Below are 14,781 nucleotides of genomic sequence, written 5' to 3' on the forward strand. Positions count from 1 at the left end.
GATTGTCTTTGTAGACCATTACTGAATGATAAATTACCTCTGTAATGCCACTAGCGCTTGACTGGTCTTTGTCCTGAAGTACTTTGCATATTTATAAGTGTTATGTACTGTTCTTTGACATGGGGACTTTATTTCCAAGACCAAATGTGAAGGTGCATGACAGCAGCTTTATTCCTCGCTTTATTAGGAACTGCCCTGCCTTTTGGGTAGGAGGAAGCAGAGGAGATCTGCGGAGCGGTTGTGGTAGATGGGTATCTACTACTCACATGCATATTTTGTGAATGCGTGACAACGATGATTTTCAGATAAGACGAGGCTTGTACATACAGTAGAACCTGTTAATGGAGCGTTTGATATAAATGAAGAGATGTGGGGAAGTCTTGGCGCATTTCCTTCTCGCGGACTGATGACGTTAACAACCTAACTCTGCTCAGTGGAGTGCTGCGTCCAGTGCTGGGCACCAGACATACTTGGGCGTACCAGTGAAGTCCAGCAAAGGGCAACAAAGGTGGAGAAGGGTCTGGAGCACCTCCCCTGTGAGGGAAGGCTGAGAGAGCTGGGACTGTTCAGCCTAGGGAAGGGGAGGCTCGGGGGGATCTCATCAACGTGCACAAACACCTGCAGGGAGGGTACAGGGAGGACAGAGCCAGGGTCTTTTCCGTGGTGCCCAGTGCCAGGACAAGAGGCAGTGGGCTCAAACTGGAGCACAGGAGGCTTCATTATCAGGAAGCACTTTTCTACTGTGCGGGTGATGGAGCACTGGCATTGTTAGCGTAGCAGCCACATAACCACCAAGTGATTATATGAAGGTGCTTTATTCAGCGCTGGAAGCCGGGGCAGGTGCCCAAATCTGGCTTCAAGTCCCGTTACATCCCGATCGTTATTTATACTTTCAACATTACGTAAGGTATACATATTCATTACAGGTTGCAACATCAGCCTCGCATTCCATTCTCATTAGCTCTCCTCCCGTTTGCACATGCGTGGTGCCCTCCGGTGGTCGTCCAGGTGGTCGTCCAGATGAAGTAAGGAGTCTTCCTCTCTGTTAAACTTTTCACCTTTCCCACTCGACGCATGCTCTCTCCGCTCCTTGGTTCTGGTTCAACTCGCTTCAGCATTTTCAGGTTCTTATCAAAGGTCAGGTTGTACCTGTTCTCTCTCAGGGGTCCCTTTCAAGGATTCGTTTGACTGTTCGGTATACTCCCTATAACAAATATCTCAGTATACATAGATAAATTTGATAATGTAAATACATTTGATAACGCTTATCTATATTTTATGACCCATCACCTAAGAAACATTAAAACATCCATTTGGTTTTCCCCAACACTGACAGCATGGGTTGCCTGGAGGGGTGGTGGGGTCTCCCTGCTTGGAGATCTTCAAAACCCATCTGGACGTGGTTCTGGGTAACCTGCTCCTTGTGGTCCGGCTTGAGCCAGGAGGGTTGGACCAGATCCCTTAAAACTGTTGTTGCACCTTTTTTTAAAAAACAAGACATTGTGGTCAGTCAGGGCAGATGATTTTATTTAGCTTCTTGGAATGTATTTTTAACAAACTTAATACCTAGAAAAACTCATATTGTCCAAGGGTCTTGATTTCACAAGAGGGTCTGAAAGATCTTGATATCACCAAGCAGCATCTGTTGTCATGTTTTCCTTGCACAGGAGTCAACTAATACTAGGAAACTCTTTGTAATGTAGAACAAACAAACTGTGACATCTTATTTTGTGATGTTGAATTGATGGTCCCAAAGACCATCTGCTAGTAATTGTGAAATTGTGCTAGTGAAAGCTACCACCATGTAAGCAACACATTACATCTTGTTAATCCGACTGGGAATGGCTTAGAATCAAAGAAATTTCTGCTTGACCATGTACAGAGACAACAAACTAGAAAAAAGTTTTGTCTTTAATTTTCTTTGTCACGTGTGTGTAGTTTCAGGTGTCCTGAAAATGATCTGGTAATTAGTATTAAATGTAATTGTCACCTTGCTGATTCCTTCTTGCTTTTTCTAAGTCAGCAAAGGGGAAGCATGTTCAAAAAGAAAATGGTGTCAGTGCAGTTTTGCTTAGGTTCCTGTAACTGTGTTCCCTTTCCTTCATCAAGCATCATTTAATTACTAAACTTGGCAGGTTTTATTATCCAACTACAAGAAAGCAATACCGCTTTTATTTTTCTTTTTTTTTCCTGGCATACCTTGCTGTAAGCAATGTTGGTACCTAATGTTTTGAGCTCCCTCTGCTGGTTTTACAACAGCAAACTAAAAAATCACCTGAGGTCTAAGACGGGACACAGGCAGGGGCGATATTCAGGCAGATTTGTAAAAACATTCCCTTCACCACCCAGTTCTTTAAATAGGGTTTTAAAAGCAGACTGATTAAAATTTGAAATTAAAATGTCCTACACAATCTAGCCAGTCTTTTTCTGCAATAAGAACCTTATCCTTAGATCCGTGCCGTGGTTCAAATATATATGTAACTGACTGTGTAGTAATGCACAGCTGTTGATTTAAAGCATATTAAAATATTGATTCTTTCTCTCTGAGTCTCTTCTATTTTCAAATGAGATTCAAGGTCAGTAACTAAATGTATAATTAATTACAAACCATTCCTTTTTAGCTAACAGCTTCTTTTACGTTATGTATGGTGACTGTCTTTGTGCTCTGCATGTAATTAACAGCAAAAAAAAAATGTTATTTCATGTATAATGACAAACATGGCTGTTTGCCAATTATTTGGGCATTATGTGGCTGCACAGGCTGGCGTTCCCAGTTTACACTGGCACCACAGTTCCTTCAGCATTGTTTCTTTGAGTCTATCCACTGAGGATTTCAGTGTTAATTTTTCTTGGAACAAATGCCAAAAACACATTCAATTTAGCACAGGATCCCTGTTTCTTGCATATTTTAGTCAGGTTAGACTGGTAAATATGCATATTAGCTGATACTTATAAGCACTTCTCAGTCCTTTTGCTTCAGCACTGTCATTTTCAGCATTGTAACATATTCTAATAAAACACACATAAATACATACACATACACACACGCACACACAAAATTAACAAAGGTCCATTTCCAAAAAAAGCTGTCAGTTATGTTTGTGGAATGATTTACAGTGTGCCACAAGGTGTACAACAAAGGAAATGAAATTTCTGTATCCTCAGTAATACTGTATTAGGTTTCACGTGTGTGGTTCATTGTTATCTTTGTAAGTTTCTGTCTTTTTTACCCTTCTCCACAATCAAGAAAATGGCAGAGAGTTCTCTAATATGTTTCTAAAATACAGTTGCTAGTTAAATAGTTAATGATCAAAAGCTAAGCAAAACATGGCACAGTTATAGGAGCCAAGCATGCCACTCTAAAATTGCTTTACCTACAGCTAAGAAGTAATGTGAATTATTGAATTGTAGGGCATGTGACAGGAAGGTCAATGGATTTTATTAGTTACTTGCTTGGGGATATTATTGCACCTTGGCAACTGTGTGTTTTTTCATGGCTGTAAAATTGTATCTGTACCCTCCTAAATCAAGATATATCTGCAGAGATTTCTTTAGGCTGTAATTCTGCATTGCGTGTTGTCATGCAGAAGAGGATGGAGAAGTTTTGGGTGCTTAAAGCTTCTAATCATGCAGCTATGTAATAATGAACTGAAATATTGGTTAAAATATTAGGTCCAAATAAAGCCATTTCTAAAATACAAACCACTTAAACCTGCCAAATTAGACATTTGAAAGAAAATGGATCCCATTTTTCTGCAGAGTACAGGTAAAAGTCAATGAACACCAAGAACTTGTGGAAAAAGTACAATATTAAATAAAAGGGTGGTAACCTTAGCCACACAAGTGGTTTTTTTTTCCCTTTTTTTTCTTAAATCCATTATTTGATTAGATTTTTCTCTTCTGCATCTTTGTTTAGAAAGCACCCATGCTTGGAGCTGCTTTTTTATTGTGTGCAGTCACACCTCAGAAAGTTGGTTTCATTTTGTTTAGCTGGGCCCCAGGGAAAGTGGGGATTGCAGTCATGTCAATAACCAGATTTTTCAATCCGATTGTGTGGCATCCTGTGAAAAGCTAAATCCTATAACGTTGGATTCTGGCATTCAGCCTGAGCCCAGTGGCCAATCCCTGTTAAACAGTGCAGCTGTGTGTCAAGAGATGTTCCTGGGAAAGAGAGACAGAGGGTGAGAATATGCACAAAGAGTTAAGAAAAGATCTGATAAGACGATAGGACAGACTGTGGTGATCAGGTGTGGGTCTGCGTGTTTTGTTTCTGGTTTCCTTCCTTCTTCCCTTAATTTCCTTATGGACATGGTCTGCACATCAGCTAACTTTGCTGGAATAAACTCTCATATGCCCTTATCAGTTGGTGAGATGAAAGGGTTTGGGTCCCATTGCTGCTTTTGTTTTACCTGTTTCGTCTTGTTTATGTATTCCTCCTTTTATTATTATCCCATTGCATTGAAAAAGTACCTTGACCAGATAACCTTAAAGGAGCAGACACATACCTCTACACAGAGACAGTGATTAATTTATTTTGTATATTATAAACATATACTAAGCTCCCAAGCATGTAAATGTTTGAGTGGGGTTGTCATATACACAGTATGTCATAGACATAGTACATCATATACATAGTATGTTACATATACAGTCTTGGAAAAGGTCTAGCCTTGACCTATACAAAAATCTTGCTTGCTATCCCAAGAAGGTGCCTGTTGGCACTTTTAAGCCAAAACACTTTTTACACTGTACATAAATGTATGCAAAAACTTGCCAGAAAAAAAAAAAATGATAGGTGAACTGCTCTCGTGGGATTGGAGGTGGTACCCTCCAGCCATCCACACTGCCAAACTGGCCTGGCCCCAGCTCTGTGTTCTTCTGAAACTTGCTATGTTTTGTAAAGGAAAGAAAGAGGAAAAAGTATCGCCTTGAAGTAAAATACAAGAAAGTTCCTAGCTGGAAAGCTGAAAAGCATAGAAGATGTTAGCAGTTTTGTATCTTTCCCCTACAGGACTGATGCTACCTCCATTTTTAAAAAGCATTTCAATGGGAGGCTCAAAAAGATTTTTCTTACATCATCAGCTTCTCACTCCATAAGCTTGTGTGGTATATGTACATACATACATATAGTGGTCTAGCTGCCTTCACCCTGAGCATGTTTTCCACTAGCTAATCTTTCTGGAGTTAATTTCCCCTCTGAGTTTACAGGCCCTGCTCCTGTGAATGACACCCCAGAAAACTGCTAGGTTTTGTCCCCATAGCCCAGTCTGCCGGACTGGGACCCTGTAGGTTTTTATTTTTTTAAACTTGTACTGGCATTAATGTAGTAATTGCACAAATGGAATGCAATCTAAGTTCTCCTTCAAGCACGTATCTAGACGTAGATGCACACTGAGCAGCCTGCATATACATGCTGTACTGGCTAGATTATTCTTTACCCTGGTTGCCTTCTGTGTTTATGAAAGGAGCAGGTGCCCCTCCCTCTCAGTTCTTCTGAATTTCTTGGCTGAGTCATAGCAAACTTCCACTCCTGCCTTCCTAGCAAACTGTGTTGTTGGGGCTTTTTCTACTTTTTGTAAGGCCCTTGTTGACCTCCTAAAAACTTATTCACTTCTCTGGTAAGACCAATTTTCCCTCAACCCCCGCTTTGTCTTCATACTGATTCTTCTGTGCTATATTGATTTAAAACCTTGGCTGCCTGTAGGCATGTTTCTGGTAGCGGAAGGGTCTCCTCTCCTGCAGAGCCACCACCATTGCCTTTATTGCTTTGACAAGAAACACAGAGCACATGTTGGTATTACCAGCCTTGCTCTTCAACTGAAGGCTGAGAGTGCAAGTGGTAGAAACTGGCCAGCAAGACTAAGGTTTCTGTGGTGCTCTTCCCAGCAAAGAGTACCACAGAATATTCATCAGAAAAAAAAATAAACAAAATAAAATAAAAAAAAATAAAAAAATTCACATATCCCAGAAGCAGCCTGAGATCTCTGACAGTTCTCTCACCTTTACTCCGTTATCTTTCTGCCTACAGTGACTACAGGAGACAGTTATCAGGGATCTGGGTTGTGTTGATCTATGCGGTGATTTCCTGCCTCCTCACACATTATCAAAGGCTCTGGCAACGCTCCATGTATCTGTGTGTCAAAGGCCATAAAAGAATGCTGTTGCCTATGCATAATCCAGTGCCCTTCCTCTAAGCATAGGATCGATCTCTTTACATAGCAGTGTGGTGGTTTTACTCGGATGGGCAGCCGAGCTCCACCACAACCGCTCTCTCACTCCCCCTCCTCAAAGAGGAACGGGGAGAAAATACGACGAAAAAGGCTCAAGGGCTGAGATAAGGACGAGGCGATCGCACAGTAATTATTGTGATGGGCAAAACAGACTCAGCATAGGGAGACAGCAAGATTTATTGCTTATTACTAACAAGCTAGAGAAGTGAGAAACAAAGGAAAGAAACCAAAAGCACCTTCCCCCCTCATCCACCCTCTTCCACCTCCTCCCCCCGAGCGGCACAGGGGAACGGGGGAATGGGGTTATGGTCAGTCTGTAGCGCTTCTTCTCTGCCGCTCCTTCTCGGTCACTCTCGTCCCCTGTGCTGTGGGGTCCCTCCCACAGGATGCCGTCCTTGCTGAACTGATCCAGCGTGGGCTGCCCACAGGCAGCAGCTCTCCAAGAACTGCTCCAGACAGGGGTCTGTAGCACGGGGTCCATCCCCCAGGAGCAAACTGCTCCAACCTGGGTCCCCCACGGGCAGCAGCTCCCCCCAGACCCCCTGCTCCTGCGTGGGCTCCTCTCCACGGGCTGCAGCTCCGGCCCGGGGCCTGCTCCTGCGGGGGCTCTCCATGGGCCGCAGCCTCCTCCAGGCCACATCCACCTGCTCCACCGTGGGCTCCTCCACGGGCTGCAGCGTGGAGATCTGCTCCGTGTGGGACCCATGGGCTGCAGGGGGACAGCCTGCTCCACCGGGGGCCTCTCCACAGGCCGCAGGGGACTTCTGCTCGGGTGCCTGGAGCACCTCTCCCCCTCCTTCTTCACTGACCTTGGCGCCTGCAAGGCTGTTCCTCACTCCTCTCACTCTCCCAGCTGCTGTGTGGTGCAATGTTGTGTTTTTTTTTCCCTGTCTTAAATAATGCTCTCACAGAGGTGCAAACAACATCACTTATTGGCTCAGCTCTGGTCAGCAGTGGGGCCCTTACCTAACATGGGGCAGCTTCTAGACCCTTCTCACAAAAGCCACCCCTATGGCCCCCTGCTACCAAAACCTTGCCACGTAAACCCACTACAAGCAGAAAAGCTATACAAAATCTAAATCAGATGCAAGAGGTCTAGATGCATCTTTGGCAGAAATTTGGGTTTCCCCAGTGCCTTCAATTTGCCTTCTGGGTCAGTTGCCATATCAGCTGTCCTTCAGAGGTGTTCTTGGCAACAAATTTTTGTTTTTAAGTGCTGAGGGTTTACAGTTTGTAGAAAATATATATATATATATCTTGAACTTGGAAAGAAGTGTTTTGTTCAACCAAGGTTTTCCCAGAAAACTTTTAAGATCTTGAATATACCTCTAGGAGGAAAACCATGTTGTGTCCATACTATGTGTTTTCTTATTTGCAAAAACTTTCTCATACCGAGGTTTCTGAGATTTAAGCAGAGCTTTTGTTAATGCATCATATTCAGCTGTATTTGCATTGCAGCCCTCAACTCCAGAGAACTTTTGGGAGTAACCTAAAGGACACAAATCAATATAGTTTTCCTGGCTTTAGTCACCTGTTCCTCTCTAGAGTCCCCAGAGTTACCATCCCCAAAGGCTATTGCAGTAAATATCTAATCACTCTTGGCAGACTAAAACATTGGATAAACAGGTAGTTAGTTACTGTGTCTAAAACTAACTTAAAGTATTACCATTTCTAAACATACCTTGCCTATTTCTTTTTCAGGGACCTTACTCAATGTCCCAGTGGAGGAGATTTTCACAAGTACTATTGCTCGGTCTGACAGTGACCAATTCAGTTCCATTCACCTTCAGAGAAAGAGGTATCACAGTCACTGTTTCCTGGTTATTTCCTGAAACAGAGGCTTGAGGCTTATTTTAGATTTCGGGGACCAAAGTGCTTTTATCCACATATTTTGAAATTGTTGTTCCAGCATCCATAATGTCCCTTTCAGTAAAGGGATTGATTCGCATCTCTCAGTCTGCAGGCTGTATATTTTGACGTCACATTTAAGTGTTGTATCAGAAGAATCTTTGCTTTATAGCGGTCCCGAACCGTTCCTAACTCAGATTCGATTCCCTCTCTTTGTTTTTCCATGAATGCACAGGGTCTTTAGTAAAACTGGGATCACAGTAACTGCTCAGTGCAGGCAAAAGGGGAAGAGCTGAATGGAATGACCGGCTCACAAGATTCCACACCTCAGAATATGATAAACTCAGTGTTATCCCGAAAGTCCTGGACTTTGTTGCACTCTACTACCACTCCTCAGTGTGCCAGCTATAGAGCTGCCTTGTCTCTTTGGGAATATGCCCTGAAAGACTGAGGCTTGAACTCTCTGCACTTTAGAAGACTTTTATGTTCCCACAGGTCTGCCAGCCCCCGTAAGGTCCACATCATTTTGGTACTGAGATCTCATAAGGCTCTCCAAATGAAAAACTGTGTCTCTGTCTTTGCTTCCAGATCTTCTGTCAAGATGCTAAACCAAATTCTTTGCTTGCATCTTAGTTTGTACCTCATGACTTGGATGCAGGAACGCTCAGAGAAACATAATCATTCAATTCTCGTTTTTCAGAAAAACCTACAAAGCAAAACAGTTGGTGCCCGCAGACTGAGGTTCAGTTATATCCCTATCTCCAATCTTTGTTTCTTTTCCCTGAACTTTGTGTTGCATTTTGGAATCTGGAAAAGCTCTCATTTTTCTGTAAGAAGTAATCATAAAGTCCTTTGGCAGCTTCTTTTACTTTTCATTGTCTACTCTATTTAGCTCTGTTCGACTACGAGTGTTTTGTTTTATTTTGTTTTGCTACGCCTTCCTAGACTCTTCCTGTGAAGGACTCACTTTCTCAACAGGATTTAAGCATGGGTTGCATTTTCGCTGCACCCTAAGCCTACCTTCCTGCTGGCTGTCACAGTTCTCTGGAATGTAGTTTCACCCTTTCTCTTGTGCCAGAGCTACTTTTGTCAGAGACCTCATGCCTCAGCAAACTGGCAGGAAAAAATAAAAAATAAACTGACAAAAGGAGAGAGCTTCCTGTTGCATAATACAAGGCCAAAGATGACCGAAATCCTATGAGGAAAGAGAAACAATGCAATGTGCAATGGCAGTCAGCAGGCTTAGGGCTTTAATTATCCTGCAAGAGGAAATATTTTGAGCAGCTTGTTTCCACCTTTATATATTTATGATATTTTCTTTCCTGGTAACAGTTAATTCTGTTATTTGGGTGGGAGACAGCCAGGAAACATTCATTTTCTTCCTTTTTTTTTTTTTTTTCCCTTAGAACAAATTATTTGAGATCAAATTTCAAATGAATCTGAAGGTGGTGCCAGAACATAATCATCCAGATTGAGTGAATCCATATGTTTTCTTCTGAATGGCTAAAAACGTGAAAGCTCTCCTTTTGATCCCCCTCTCATTTTAGGCATGCTTTGTCATAGCATCAAGACGAGGTGCACTCGACCCTCCTAGCTTGTGTCCAGAGTAGGATGCCTCAGTGGAAAGCTGCTTAAAACGAAAGTTTTGAGGGAGCCAAGGCATAGCTAAAATGTAAAAAAAAAAAAAAAAAAAAAAAAAAAAAAAAAAAAAAAGCTAAAAAAATAAATTGTAAAGTCTAATTAGGATTTTGTTCTTCAAGAGCCCAAGAGGTGTTGGCAACATTCATTCAAAATAGGTGCCTCTTTACAGTGCAACAGCCCAGCAGCTGGCCTGGCTTTTCTTCAGGTGGGAAGCCAGGGATCCTCCCCCTGTCACTTTAACATGGGCACTGCCTGGACTTACCCACAAAGTGGTTGCTTATGTTAGGTGTCAGCTCAAAGAAGAAAGGGAAGCTATTTACACCCGCTGTTGTGGGATGCTCATGTTTACTAGAGGTGCTTTTAAAGTCATTTCCCAGTGCCTTCCATTACCTGAAATAATACTTAATATCTGATCAGCTGAAGTTCCTCAAGTCCCCTTTTCAAATAAGAATGACCTAGAGAATTCATCTGTTTTAACTTCTTACCCCTGACCCTTGGAAATTCCCACACCAAACTCTGTATCTTCCAAGAAATGCTGTAGCTAAATGTCAGTATTTGAGGAAGTTGTCTTTTGTCCTCCTGCCACCGTGACCTCTTTGTTAGTGCAACTATTTAGCATCCACAACACATCCAAGCATCTTAAATTAATGTTCGCTTTTCAGATATAAAGACATGCTGTGTCTTAGAAATAACACTCTGGTAGACGAGCTTATCCATAGCGTGCGTTTATCTGTCTATACAATCACATCTCCGTTTTTGCTGGTTATGAAAGCTGCTTGAAGTAAGCATGCCATCACTGATTATACTTCCTCTCTGTTTCTAGGAGACTTTATTTCATCAGACAGTTACTGTAAATGAATCACTAAAACTTTTTTTTTTTTAATTTAAACACCGCAGCATCCTGAAATACACATGCCAGAATGGGCTCAAATATGTTATGCTGTAGGAAAGTCTATTCTAGTTGCTCAATTTACCAGTAGATATCCTAAATAATGGTCTAATTCAGAAAATGCAAACCAGATCAAGGGCAGGAGGTGTTTCTGCCTTTCTTCCTGATCTCTTCTTCCTTTGCACAGGCACGAACAGCATAATCTGAGCCTCATATACATCCAACTTACTGCTATGCCTGTGAAAGGGAGAAAACAACCTGCAGAGAGCTTAGCAGGGCCAAGCTCCCGCTGTAATACATCTTACTAAGTACTAAACAGACAAAAATGTTTCCTACCTTTTGCCTGAGAGTGAATGTTAACTAAAAACACTTCTGGGTGCTATAAAAATCAAAACACAAAGTATGACAGAGTCAACTTTCCAATGAAAACTCAAGAACTAGCTAAAATACAACTGAGGAACTCAAGAACTGGCTTTTCTGGTGTGATATAACTGCCTTATATCTATTTTTCACTTTAAATTATCTCAGAAGAGCTTAGAGAAATGTACTGGTCAAGCTAATGAGCTGTAATGATTTTTAGGCCTCATTACACATGGGTCAGGCATTTCTGATTGCGTACTGCTGTGGGAATTCCCTCCAGTCAGAGGCAGGTCCTTTCTCAATGGTGGTAACAAATTCCCAAACTAACATGTAACTATCTTACTGACAGAATGGCTGATTTCTGAGAGATGGTGAAGAATATCAAGCTCAGAAAAGAGTTGCAGAGGCTACTTAAGTTGCTAGCTTTGGAAACCTGTGCTCATGTGCATGCCTCATCATGGTCCTTATCTCGACCCTACTTCTAAAGTCACCAGAACACCAAGTTTGCATGGTCAAATGCAAACCCAAGTATTTCTAAGACTTGCTGAGGTCTGAGCAGGGTCCAGGCACTGCTCATAGCTGTGGGTGTTCACATCTTCTTGTGGGGTGAAGACTGCTGTACCCAGGATTTCCTTCTGAGAGCACGAATCACTGCATAAATGCTGTTGGGAGAGCAGACCAGATACAGGTGCTAAGAATAACCGATAGGGAAGAGAAGTGTCACATGAGGGGCCAAGACTCAGGTGGCTGCATCAAGGGACAAGAGAGAGAGAATAAAGAGATGTTTATCAACTCCACAGCAACACCCCAAATCACCTCTTTCCATGCATTTTTGAATAGATACAATGCTCATTTGCTCTCTCAGACACTAAAAGATGGAAGGGAGGGGTGAATATCAACAGAATGGGATGTCTGAATATCCCATCACACCCAACAAAAACGCAATAAAATCGTTATCCCCAGTACCAAGATATTAAGAGCATTTTTTTAATCTTGTAATTTGTTTTTAACTTTTGAAGTTGGCCATATTTGATGGCAACACCTGTGCCTTTGCAGGTTGGGAATAAGAGCATGAGGTGATAGAGCTGGATGCCTTTAGCCATTTGTTGTGCAATGAACGTTCCTGTCACCAAACCCTTGTGAACAGAAGGGAGCTGCAGAAGGCTGAGTCTGTCAGATGCTGGGGACAATATTTTTGTTACTCCCCCTGGGAGCTGAACTTCTAAAAGAACCGAGATTTTTTCTGAACTGGAAATGCACATTTAAAGGCTTAAATACCCTTAGGACCCAGATGGCAGATGAGAGGCCAGATCATTCCAGCTTTCTCCCACAAGTAAGTAGAGCTCCCACAGCAAATTTTGCAGGCTGAGGCTTTGAGGCTTTGCATCCAAACTGACCACCATCCAGCATGGTTCTCCTACAAGATTTATATATATATATATTTAAGTCAGGACAAAGTCAAAAAATTACATTTCCCTTCCAGGAAGGGGTTTAAAAATACTTTAAAATTTCTTCTTCTGCCTGGTTTCCTGACTGAGTCAGCCCTGGTTGTTTGCATTACGTGCCTAGAAGAGGGTGAACGAAGGGATACAGAGAAGGTGGCTGATTTTCCTCTTATATTCCTTTGGTCTCAAAACTGCCCACCTACTACTACTCGCTATCTGATGCGTGAGGTGTCCCTGGATCTTAGAATGAATGCATTTCATCTCTGTATCTCAAATGTAAAAGAGAAATGTGTTACTTTTTGAGAAATTTCTTATCATTTGTGGATTCAATTTTTTTCAAGATTCTGTGCTGGTAATTTAGCTGCAGGAAAGTAATTGCCTTGATATTGCTTAGCTATCTTCATTGGTGCGTTGGTTTCAGCTTCACAAGGGTGGACCCAAACATCCATGCATAATAACCAGCAAGACTGGGATTTTAGGGTAGAAAATTGCTTGCATAGGTGAAATATACCCCAAAGTACTTATTATAAGTACTTATTACGTCAATTTATTGCCATCATGTGTCATAATTAATCTTTTTTTGCTCCATATAAGACTTCTCAGTGATTTTTTTCTTTTAAGAGCTTGTAACTGGCAGGGATATATTGGAGCTATTTTTCTGCTGGAGTGTATTTCCTTCTACCTCTACTTGTTGCCTTCACTTTCTCATGGTGATAGGTTTGTTGAGGAAAGGAGGCCAGCGAGAAAAATGAATTTATACTTTTCTTTCTGATTTGGCACTAACTTTGCTTTTTGCTCTCTAAACTCAAAGAAAAGAAAGCAACATACATACTCTGAACTCTTGTAAGTTCTACAGATTTCTTGGGTTTATTCTCTTTTTTTTTCCTTTTTTTTTTTTCCCTCCTGCAGCTCATTGAAAAGATCAGACATTGCACTGATTCAAATACTTTCCTTTCTCCGTCTTCATTAAATCACTGTTTCTTCTCAATTCACTCCTCTCTCTGTTCAGCTCTACTTAAGCTACCACTGATGGTGAAAACCACCTGTTTCCTTAACCTTTTTTTCATGAAGGACAACCAGTCATCTTGATGCCTCTCCTAACAGCCATTTAGACTGTAAGAGAGTAATTTCCTTGGGCTTTGACTTAAAAGGAAGTTCAAGGTAGCAGAAAGATCAGCTGGAACAAAGTCCAAAGCTTGTAAAGTTGCCTGTCTGGTTTGGCAAAGGGAAAACATACACTTGGTTATGGGATTCCTCCAACAGTTACAGTAAATACAGGTCTTTCAGTGCAAGGGTGGAGGGAAACCCCACAATTCACATTTTAAAGTGCTTTTCAATATACGTGACCTTCCTCTCTGAATCAAAATTTCTTTAATGCATGAACTAGAGATGCCACCAAAATTACCGTGCCTTCTGGACGTGCTCTGCCCAGCCATTTTGCTCTTTAGGTTTCGGAGTCACAAGCGGCCAATGGCTTTCTCAGCTACCCACTTGGCTCCACACGCCCAGAAACGCACCGTGAGTCACGCTAACGCTGCATGACCAAAATTCCTTCGCTGGCTTCAGACATTATTAATAAAGGATCTGCTTCTTTGCACAGGCTGGTCATGGGGAAATCCCAAAAGCGAAGCTTGTGGAGCAGAGGGTTTCAGTAGAACAGCAGCACTCAACTGAGGGGTGAGTCACTCTTCCCAGAAGGGTTCAAAAGCAGGTCAGGCATGTTCAGAAAAGGGCTTTTGGCTTTTTTTTTCTCTCCCTTTTCCCCTCCCCTTCTGTTTACACTTGTGTCTAGCCATTAGCATTCCTGTCAGTGTTAAAAGCCTTCAGCTGAGATTCCGGCCCTTTTTACAACTGTACCATGAAAGAGCAGGACCTTTGCCCCGAAAACTTGCACTATGAGCAGGCCATACATGGGGAAGGGAAAGGCAGGAATCTTTTTTGATCGAGGAAGAACTGAAATGCGAAGAATGAAGTGATTCATCCAAGGTTACTTGGAAACCAAAGCTGTTGAAACCAAAGGTGCTCAGCCTTATCTAGTGCTTTGCTGCTCTTGCCTGTTTACCTTTTGCTGGAAATAGGATGCCTGTGTTGTCAATCTCGCTGCCTTTAGGCAGCCAAACGCCGCTTTTATCAATACCTTCTGAGAACGAAGGAAGTTTCAAGCACCCTACCTCTGTGTGGTTTCCTTTGTTGGCAGTCCTGCTGGTCACAGTTCTCAGCCTGGCACTAACAAAACATTTTTTTCCTCTTTGAAACGTGTAAAAGAGAGAGTATTGGCTTTGTTCAGAGGATGCAAGGAATGCTCCTCCACTTTATTGTGCTTTTAAACTGAAGTGCAGTGCTGAGAGTCTTGAAAACAATGGATCCC

This window comes from Anser cygnoides, chromosome 1 (genome assembly GCF_040182565.1).
Source record: "Anser cygnoides isolate HZ-2024a breed goose chromosome 1, Taihu_goose_T2T_genome, whole genome shotgun sequence".
Lineage (NCBI taxonomy): Eukaryota > Metazoa > Chordata > Aves > Anseriformes > Anatidae > Anser > Anser cygnoides.